General features: G+C 42.6%; 1 pseudogene; it reads left to right on the forward strand.

Annotated features, from left to right (window-relative positions):
- The first annotated feature begins 10,144 nt into the window (after positions 1-10,144).
- LOC122201810 lies at positions 10,145-10,411 on the forward strand (annotated as a pseudogene).
- The last annotated feature ends 1,107 nt before the right edge of the window (positions 10,412-11,518 follow it).

Here is an 11,518-nt window from a genome sequence, read left to right on the forward strand (position 1 = left end):
TTGCTCTCCCAGCCCAAAACCAAAGCAAGGGGCCATCTCTGGGGGGCTGGGGGGAGGGGGGAGGGGGAGGGACAGCCCAACGGAAAGGGTCTCAGGAGCTAGAAGTGTCAGAGCTGGGCCTCACAAAGGCTCCTCGTCTTCTTGTCTGGGCACAAGCAAGACCCATTCCAGGAGAGCCCTCAATGCTGGTGGGCCAGGCCGCCTCCTCTCAGCATAGATGGAGCAGGCTACTAGCCCAGGGCCATGCAAGACGAGGTCAGAGGAAGCAACCCAGTGGGGTGGTGGGGCGTGGCCATGGATGTCTGCCGAGGTTGGGGGTTAGATAGCAGTGGGGGGGTGGGGGGGGTAGGATCGACAAGCTGAAATTTCAGAACTTTTTTTGACTGTCACGTTGGCTAACATACAGTGTAGTCTTGGCTTCAGGAGTAGAATCCCGTGACTCCTCACTCACGTACAACCCCCGTTGCTCATCGCAACAAGCGTCCTCCTCAATGTCCGTCACCCATTTCCCCCACCCTAGAACTTTTTGGTTTTGACTCTGCTCCCTTTCTGGTATGCGGTCCTGAATCTCCCCAGATAGGAAAAGATGTAAGAAGATCTTTCTGTAAGAAGGGAAGATCTGCTGAGTCCAAGGGGCCGAGAAGTGGGGGAGGGTAGAGGTTTAACGTTGATAATATCAAGGGGCCCTGGGTGGCTCAGTCAACGGTTAAGCATCCTACCTCGGCCTAGGTCATGATCTCGTCATTCCGAGTTTGAGCCCCACTGACATCTCAGAGCCTGGAGCCTGTGTCGGATTCTGTGTCTCCCTCTCTCTCTCTTTGCCCCTCCCCCACTCACGCTCTGTCTCTCTCTCTCTCTCTCTCTCAAAAGTAAGCATTAGAAAATAAAAATAATGATAATGTCAATAATCACAGCCCTGAGAGCTGACGTTCACGGATCCCGACCACGTTGGAAGCACCATGTGCTCCGTTTCTCAGTGACTGCGGCTGCCACTCTGGGAGATGGGTTCTGTGGCCATCCCGGAGCTTGGCAAGAACACTTTCCCAGCCGGCATTTTCTGAAGTGATGAATCCACATTTAAAAGTGGAGGAGACCCACCGAGTGGGGTCTAGCAAGGAATCCCGCCTGCCCAGAGGTATTTTACACAGATTCACATTGCTCAGTGTCCATTCAGGTCATCGTAAGAGGCAGTGACATTTGCCAAGAATGTGTTGATGCTCTATTCCAGCATCCTCCGAGGCTTTGTGGGTGGGGAGTCGGCTGGCATCACCCTGGCTCTTTAAGAATCTTATCTGCACTGCTTTCTAGGGAGATCTCATTTTGCTGCTCAAGGCTGGAGTTGGGGTAAAATGTAGACTGTCTCAGGACCCTGCCTGGCTAACTATTCAAAGCATTTCAGTTCGAATCCGTCAGTAAGCAAGGGAAGGCATCGGGTTTAAGCCCTGACTCTGCCCTCACTGGCTATGTAGCCTTAGGCAGATGCCCTCCTTTCTCTAAGCTTCAATTTGCTCACCAGCAAAGAGGGGATCACAGCAACACCTGCCTCACTGCAGAAAGTGTGAATTCCCCTGCCAGCCTCTGACCTGCTTTCCGAGTGTCCCTGAGCCTGTCACTGTTGTTTCCTGGCCTTATTTGTGTGTCGTGAGTTTCTTGGGGATAGAAAGGGTGTGTGAGCAATGCCTAAAAGGCCTGCGGAGGCCCTCGGAAGGAGTTCAAATTCCCAGCGAGTCAGGAAAGTCAACTGCTGACCAAGTAAGAGCCAACAGCAGATGCTGCTTCCTGAGGTCGGTTCTGAGTCACGGTCCCATGAAGGTGATCTTTAAACATATAAGGCTTCTCCCAAGCACCTCATGCTTTCGAGATTGGTGGGGAATGTTTGGCTTGATTACTGAGGGCCTTGAATGCCACTCTCAGGAGAGTCTGCTTTCGTGCTATGGGCGGAGGTGCTGGAAGGGATTTTGGCCAAAGGATGACACAGTCGTGCCCAATCCCTTTCTTCTTCCTTTAAAAATATTTTTCTTTTGAAATTATTTTATTTTATTTTAAGTTTATTTATTTATTTTGAGAGAGAAATTGCAAGCTGGGGCGGGGGGGGGGGGGTGGCGGTAAAGAGAGAATCCCAAGCAGGCTCTGTGCTGTCAATGCTGAGCCCGACATGGGGTCTTAGTTCCACGAACCACAAGATCATGACCCGAGCCAAAATCAAGAGTCCGATATTTAACCCACTGAGGCACTCAGGCGCTGCAGAATAATTTTAGACTTAGAAAAATAATACAGTGAGTTCTTGTATAGGCTTTACCAGCTTCCCCAAATACTAACATTTTGTATGACTACAGAAGAATTAGCAAATCCAGGAAATTAGCAGCAATACAATAGGATTAAAGAATCTATAAACTTCACTCAGATGTTGCCAATTGTCCCCCTACTGTTCTCTTTCTGGTCCAGGATGCCGTCCGGGATTCCACAGATCTAAAACAGCTGCTCTTTTTCCCTGTGTCTCAGAACTTTGATGGTTCTTATGAGTCCGGGTCAGTTATGTTTTCTTTCATAACCTTGACATTTTTGAAGAGTATTGGCCAATTGTTTTACAGACTGTCCCTCAACTGGAGTTAGGTCTGATGTTTTCTCATGATGAGGTTGAAGTTATGCATTTAAAAAAAATTTTTTTTTAATGTTTATTATTTTTTTGAGGGAGAGAGAGAGACAGAGTGTGAATGGGGGAGAGGCAGAGAGAAAGAGAGACACAGAATCTGAAGCGGGCTCCAGGCTCCGAGCTGTCAGCACAGAGCCCGATGAGGGGCTCGAACTCATGGACGGAGAGATCATGACCTGAGCCGGAGTCGGACGCCCAACAGACGGAGCCACCCAGGCACCCCTGAAGTTGTGCATTTTTGGTGAGCACCCCACAGAAGTGCTACTGCATCCTTCCCAGTGCATCAGACCAGAAGGCACATGTGATATTGCTGTCTCATTACTTGTACTGTTAACTTTGAAGGATGCTGTGGTAAAGGTGTTGTGTGCCAGGTTTCTCCACTCTAAAATTACTGCATTTCCTTTTGTAATTAGTAAGTACCTTATGTGGAGATGCTCTGAGACTATATAAATCTATTTCTCATCATACTTTCAACCCAGTAATTTTAGCGTTCATTGCTGACTCTTATCTGCAGTATTTATTACCGTTGGTTTTCCAAAGGTGATTTTCCACCTCCATAATTCCTTCTACATTTATGAGTTGAAATCCAAGTGTATAGAAGGGCTCTCCCTTCTCTCCCATTTAGTGACTTATTCAGTTGTTTATTTAAGTATGGACTCGTGGATATTTCTTTTATTCTGTGGCTTCTAATCCATTACAAACATTATTTGTTTTGTTTCTCACATTGTCCCAGATATGGCGATTAAGAGCATCTTCAGGATGACCCCTGTGTCCTTTTGAAATACTCCTATTCTATTCTGAGCACTTCCATACTTCCTGAGACCACAGGATGTTTCAGGCTCATCTTGTAGTCCCATGGCCCACCCCCCCGCCCCCAGACTCGGTCATTTCTCCAAGGAACCCTGGTTCCTTTTTTTGGAGAATGGTATTTAGAAACTAACATCTGAGTGCTGGGTGTGCTCATTGCTACTGGGGTGTCACTGCTTCTAGGCCGTCTCAGCAGACAGGACTAAGGACTGTGGGTTAGCAATTCTGAAGCTATGTTATGGGTATCCTAGGATTGAGCAAATAAGTAAATATATTGTATTTAATGGGAGCTAGATTTCTCAAAGAAAAGAATTACAAATAAGGAAAGGGGGAAGGATAACATGGGCCCTGTTCTGTTCGATCAGAATTGGAGAGATCAGCATGAATTCAAGTTTGTTTTTTTTTTTAAATACATATGCAGATCGAAAGATGCAGAAATAAATGTGATCTAGGACCTCCACTCACAGGTATATACCTAATGGAAATGCGTGGCCACGAAAAGACGTGGACAGCAATATCAAGAGAGCTGCACTATCACAATAGCCCTGGAATGGAATCTACCCAAATTACAATCGACAGCTGACTACATCAGGGACAGATCTACCCCACATGTAACAACAGGGATGAATCTTTTTTTCTTCCTTTTTAAAAATTTATTTATTTATTTATTTTAACTTACATCCAAGTTAGTTAGCATATAGTGCAATGATGATTTCAGGAGTAGATTCCTTAGTGCCCCTTACCCATTTAGCCCATCCCCCTCCCACAACCCCCCTGTAACCCTCAGTTTGTTCTCCATATTTATGAGTCTCTTCTGTTTTGGCCCCCTCCCTGTTTTTATATTCTTTTTGCTTCCCTTCCCTTATGTTCATCTGTTTTGTGTCTTTTTTTTTTTTTTTTTTTTTACATTTATTTATTTTTGAGAAACAGGGTGAGACAAAGCGTGAGCGCAGGAGGGGCAGAGAGAGAAGGAGACACAGAATCTGAAGCAGGCTCCAGGCTCTGAACAAGCGGTCAGCACAGAGCCTGATGCAGGGCTCGATCCCACAAACTGTGATATCATGACCTGAGCCGAAGTCGAACGCTCAACCAACTGAGCCACCCAGGCGCCTCTCATCTGTTTGTTTTTTTTAATTTTTTTTAAATGTTTATTTATTTCTGAGACAGAGAGAGAGCATGAGTGGGGGAGGGGCAGAGAGAGAGGGAGACACAGAATCCGAAGCAGGCTCCAGGCTCCGAGCTGTCAGCACAGAGTCCGACGCGGGGCTCGTACTCACAAACTGTGAGATCATGACCTGAGCCGAAGTCAGTCGCTCAATCGACTGAGCCACCCAGGCACCACCTCCTCCCCATCTGTTTTGATTCTTAAAGTCCTCATATGAGTGAAGTCATATGATATTGGTTTTTCTCGAGCTTCACTTAGCATAATTCCCTCTAGTTCCATCCATGTTGTTGCAAATGGCAAGATTTCATTCTTTTTGATTGCCGAGTAATACTCCATTGTGTGTGTGTGTGTGTGTGTGTGTGTGTGTGTATATAATATATATATATACCACATCTTCTTTATCCATTCATCCATCGATGGACATTTGGGCTCTTTCCGTACTTAGCCTCTTGTCAATAGTGCTGCTATAAATATTGGGGTGTAATCGCCCCTTTGAAACAGCACACCTGTATCCAGCAGCAAGGCTGAATCTTACAGAAGTATAATTAATGAAAAGAAATATTCACCAAAAAATCTGTATGATTCACTTTATACGAAGTACAAAAACAGGCAAAATTAACCCATGCTGTGAGAACTGGGTATTGAGTTACTCTCATGTGGGCTGGTGCTGGCAAGTGGCTGTAAAAATGAGGGACGCCTGGGGCACCTGGGTGGCTCAGTCGGTTAAGCAGCCAACTTTGGCTCAGGTCATGATCTCGCGGTCCGTGAGTTCGAGCCCCGCATCAGGCTCTGTGCTGACAGCTCAGAGCCTGGAGCCTGTTTCAGATTCTGTGTCTCCCTCTCTCTGACCCTCCCCCGTTCATGCTCTGTCTCTCTCTGTCTCAAAAATAAATAAACGTTTAAAAAAATAAAAAAAAAAAAATGAGGGACTCCTCAGGTGCCGGTACTGTTCTGCAGTTCAGTCTGGGTGCTGGTCACATGGGTGTGTTCCAGTCTTAAGATGAACATACTTCAGTAAAACGTTTTTAAAAATCTTCATGTTGCCTTCATTTCAGCTCAGCTGCTGGAGCAACCCCATTAACTGAATAGAATAGGACCAATCTCTAAACTTTAGGCACTTGAGAGTTTAATTCTTTCACTTAATCCCAGCTGAAAAAACCTGAGGGCAATAATTGAAAGCTCATGTAAATTGGTATTAACGTTTATCGCCTCTAATCTGGCCCCCACCTGCATACTGACATCTAAACTACACACGTTCTTTTTTTAATGTTTATTTATTTACTTAGAGAAAGAAAGGGGGAGGGGGAGGGCAAAGAGAGAGGGAGAGAGAGAATCCCAAGTAGGCTCTGTGCTCTCAACACAGAGCCCAACACAGGGCTCGATCCCACGAACCATGAGATCACTACCTGAGCGAAATCAAGTTAGATGCTTAACTAACTGGGCCACCTGGGCACCCCTAAACCGTATGTGTTTGATGCTAGCCTTCCAGGGCGAAGATGCTTGATCCAGTCCTGTCTGGTGCTGTAGGGTGGGAAGGGATTATTTTAGACCCACCCAACTAGAAGGGTGGGGAGGTGTAGGGAAAGGAAGTGACTTGCCCAAGGCAACCCCATGCTGGGGAGGGGCCAGATTACATGGTGAAGGTCAATGTCAGCTACTGATCTTTCAGTTTCCACCATCCAGGTTTTCTCAACTAGCATTAGGGAAAGAATCAAACTCAAATGCCTAAAGCTTTCATTTTTGTAATGAATTGTGATGAGTAGGGCTTCTGTTCAATGCATTATTAAAAGATACATTTTTGGGGCGCCTGGGTGGCTCAGTCGGTTAAGTGTCCGACTTTGGCTCAGGTCATGATCTCATGGTTCGTGACTTCGAGCCCCACACCAGGCTCTGTGCTGACAGCTCAGAACCTGGAGCCTGCTTCAGATTCTGTGTTTCCCTCTCTCTTTGGCCTTCTCCTACTCGTGCTCTCTCTTTCTCTCAAAAATAAATAAACATTTAAAAAAATAATAAAGAGATACATTTAAAAAAAAAAAAGGTAAAATAGTGACTCTCAAACAGATATAATGCAAACATGTGTTAAGGATTTTATTTCACTGATTCAATAAGGGAACAAAGCAAATTATAATTGGTCCAAAGGAGAAGTCCAAAAGCACAAAGGTGTAGAAGTAAAGGAATATTACAACAAATGCATGAATGAAGGCCAAACCAGCTTCTTCCAGGGTGGAAACCTGTTTTGGTCATGTGCATGTCTAAAAACAAGAATTATTTTTCTGTTGCTGTCAGTTACCTACATTTTACAGAATTGCAAAACAACCCCCATGAAATCAAAACCAGAATGCAGAAGGGGATACTACAGCCAATGCATAGTTTTCCACGGAAAGAAAATTTCCTATAGTTTCCTCCTCTTTCGATCAAAAATAATTCCATCCCTTCCCATGCAACTTCATCAATAGTAATGTATCAAATAGATCTAATTATTTCTGGCACCTCCCTTTTTATAAGGGGAAATAACAAATCTCTTGTGATTTTCCTTGGGCTGTCTGGGAAATCTCAGATATCATTATAATTTTATTTCGTTTTATGTTTAGGATTGATCTGAGGAAGGCAAAAATCCAAAGTTGTCAGGAGATTTGAACACTTAAGGTAGGATCACGGGTACGTGGGAAATACTCGTGTATCTACTTGAAAGTGACAATAAAACATTTAAGAATAAATGCAGAAAGTGACATGACTGTAAAGCACACTTAGCACCCTCCTAAGTAAGAAACCTTGTTTTCTTAAATAATTAAAGGCGTAATAACATCAACATAAAAATCAGATCATTATTCTGGTAAAACTGAGAGTCTTTACTCTCTAGGCAGATCACATGGGAAAAAGAATAACCCTTCATATAATGGGTAACAATAGACCAGGAAACCAAGGAAACGGGGCCATCAAAATTAAGAAAAATTTTCTAATATCTTTTTTTAAGTTTATTTTTATTTATTTTGAGAGAAAGCGAAGCCTGAGTCGGGGAGGGGCAGAGAGAGAGGAAGGGAGAAAATCCCAAGCAGGCTCCCTGCTGTCAGCGCAGAGCCAGATGTGGGGCTTGAAACCACAAACCGTGAGATCTGACCTGAGCCAAGGTCGGCTGCTTAACCGACTGAGCCACCTCAGGTGCCCCTAAAATTTCTAATATTTTAAACACATTTCACAGTGTCTCAGACTCAGGTGTTATAAAGCAAGGCAAATGAATTTCACTGTTAAGTCTTTCATTACGCTCTTTCATATCCTGCAACAAACTGACTCTTTAGGAATGATCTCAGAGGACCCATGAGGTAAGAACCAATCTCCTAACGTTGCTAAGACGCTATTAACTTGCGATGCATTCATTATTGCTTTTTTCAACTGAATTACTAAATAAGCGTTAAAATCTTTTTCGATTTCAATGTCCAAGGCAGTAAATATCACTATTTTTAACACAAGAAAAGCTGTTCGGTGTCCCCAAAATGCTTGAAGAATGTATAGGGAGTTTCACCAAACAAACAAACAAACAAAAACAAAACCCCAAAAAACCAATGTGAATACTGGTGCCTTAGGGAAACACTACTCTTTTTCTGGGAAAACAGAAGCACACACAGTTGTCTTTCTTTGAAACTATTACTGTTAAGCATAGTGTCAATCATGCTCATCGATGATAACTTTTAAGCAAAGTGACTTCCATTTCACAGAGAGATACTCGTGACTACCCACTGTCACCCATTGGCATTTCAGCAGATGAGCAGAATTCATGAGTACTCAAACGCAATTTTCTGTGGTCATGGGTATCCCAATAGTACAGCTTCTCCAAGTGGCGAAAAGGAACAGGTGCATTAAGAGACCCAAAGATAGAGGCTACCTGTAGCATATGAAAGAAGAAGCAAAAGAATATAAACTTAAATTATGCTTAGTTTGCATGCCTCCGTATCCCATTTTGCTTAGAAATAATCTATGTGCCCAGTGAATATCCACTAATCAAATCAATCAGTCCAAGGCTTCAAGTTACCTAAAGATCCCAGAAATTATTTTCAAGCTGGTCAACTATAAAACATAACTTGAAAAATAAAATTCTTCAGTATAACAATGTAACGTTTGTTAAACACGGATTTGCATTTGCAAATGTAACCATTAGTAAAAGGAGTGCTGGCTTATTTGAGGAGTAAATGCGAAAGTTGAGGGAAAAAACACAGGCAGAACAAAAATGTATGCTCCGGTACACATTTCGAGAGTTATTTCATTCATATAACAGCCGAGAAACATGCATACATTCTGTTTCGTTACAAACGTTAGCCACAAACTTAACATGAAATGAAATTCATTTGCCTTGCCTTATAACACCTGAGTCTGAGACACTGTGAAATGTGTTTGAAATATTAGAAATTTTAGGGGCACCTGGGGTGGCTCAGTCGGTTAAGCATCCGACCTTGGCTCAGGTCATGATCTCACGGTTTGTGTTACACTTTATTTTTCTCCACTCAGTTTTTAGAGATCTTTCCATATCAGCACATAAAAGTACTTCCTCCTTCTCTTCATTTGACAGCTGCATAATATTTTATGATATGCCGTCACAGATAAAGCTGCAGTGAAAAACCTTGTCTGTATATTACTTGCGTGAATCAGAATATATCTGTATTTCTGGGTCAGAGGCTATACGCATTTGCAATCTTGATTGATAATGCCAAATTGAGTTATAGAGGTGGCTCCAATGTTCACTCTCAACAGCAGTATGTAAAAATGCCTTTCCCCTCACACAAGTTCCAGATTGTGTTATAAAACTCTTAGGTGGTTTCCTCAACTACAGGTGGGAAATTGTTTTCTGAGTAGAACTTTAATGTATTTTATTATGAGTGAGATTTAGTATCTTTTAAAATATCCGGAACTACTTGTATTTCCTTTTCTGTGACCTAGATATTAATATCATTCACTCCTTTTTCTGTTGTGTTGTAAAGCTTTTCCTTATTGAATTGTGGGAGTTCTTTACATATTAAGGACGTTCCCCTTTGTCTATGTTATGAATTCCATATATTTATCCCAGTTTCATCATTGTCTTTTTAGTCTGCTTATAGTAATTTCAACATTGAATTTAAAATTTTTATATAATACAGGGGCGCCTGGGTGGCTCAGTCGGTTAAGCGGCCGACTTCGGCTCAGGTCACGATCTCGCGGTCCGTGAGTTCGAGCCCCGCGTCCAGCTCTGTGCGGACAGCTCAGAGCCTGGAGCCTGTTTCAGATTCTGTGTCTCCCTCTCTCTGACCCTCCCCCATTCATGCTCTGTCTCTCTCTGTCTCAAAAATAAATGAACGTTAAAAAAAATTTAAAAAAAAATAAAAAATAAAATAAAATTTTTATATAATACAGTTTACCAGTATTTCTTTTTAATGTCCTTTTATGACTTTTGTGTTTTATATCATAGTTAGACAACCCTTTCCCACCATAAGCTTTAAAAAAAACTACACAGTATTGTGTGTGGTCTTTGTCAGCTTTCACCATGGTGCACCATGGCCCGGGGTCACAAAATGTACAAGGTAATCATAGAGCCCATCAACCTCATCTTCAGATACTTGCAAAATGTATCTTGGATTCCAGTGTGGCCTTATGAGCAAGTAAATTCAGAGAGAGGGCTCTATCATTGGTTTTGATGAGTGTATGAACTTTGTGTTAGATAATGCAGACAGACTCATTCTAAAACAAAGTCGAGAAACCAACTGGGTCGGATCATGCTAAAAAGAGATACTATTACCCTGTTCCAAAGTATCTCCAACTAGAAATGATTGGTGAAGTGAGAAATTCTTGAGAAGGCAAATATACTTTGTTTTTTTAAAAAAAAATTTTTTTTAACATTTATTTATTTTTGAGACAGAGAGAGACAGAGCATGAACGGGGGAGGGGCAGAGAGAGAGGGAGACACAGAATCGGAAGTAGGCTCCAGGCTCTGAGCCATCAGCCCAGAGCCTGACGCGGGGCTCGAACTCACAGACCGCGAGATCGTGACCTGAGCTGAAGTCGGATGCTCAACCGACTGAGCCACCCAGGCGCCCCAATATACTTTGTTTTTTTAGGCGTGCTTCAGAACAAGTCGTTCTGAAACACTTGTTCATAATTGTTTTGACTACCTTTACGTTGTTATCAGATGACAGCAAATGTTGTGGGATTGTTTTTATTAAAAAAATAGATTCTTGTTTCTAATATGACTTTTTTTTTTTTTTTTTACATTTGAATCTCGAAGTAAATGTGCCTACCTAATTTCATATGTTTTCAGATGGCTATCTACTTTCCCCAGCGACATTAGTTGCACAATACTTGTTTGTTTCCTTTACTGATTTAAAAAGTTGCCTTCAGCATATACCAAACTCCTATATACTTAGATCTGTTTCTGGGCTTCCTATTCTGCTTATCTAATATGTTGCTGTATTCATGAGCCCGCTTTTCATCACTGAAGCTTTGTAATGTGTTGTGCTATCTGATAGGAATAGGTCCTCTCTGTCTTCTTTTCCAGATTTTCCCCCCGACTCTTCTTGACCCTTTCTTTTTTTTTATGGGATCTTCAGGATCAGCTCTTCTGATTATAAAAAGATCCCATTTGTGTTTCCTTTGCAGCTTATTTAATTTATAGAATAATTTAGGGCAAATCGACATCTCCATGATCTTGATTCTTCCCGCTCAAGAACATAGAACGTCTTCCCGCTTGTTCTACTCCTCTTTTGAGGCTCCCAATAGCATTCCCAAATGTTCTTCATGGAGATTGTATCCGTTAGCTTTTGCTGTATAACAACCCATCCCCGAACTTGATGGTTTAAACATCAGTCATTCTTTAGCTCATGATTCTGCAGGTTACCAATTTGGACTGGGCTCTGCTAAGTGGTCCTTCTGCT

The sequence above is a fragment of the Panthera leo genome, chromosome D2 (genome assembly GCF_018350215.1).
Source record: "Panthera leo isolate Ple1 chromosome D2, P.leo_Ple1_pat1.1, whole genome shotgun sequence".
NCBI classification, from domain to species: domain Eukaryota; kingdom Metazoa; phylum Chordata; class Mammalia; order Carnivora; family Felidae; genus Panthera; species Panthera leo.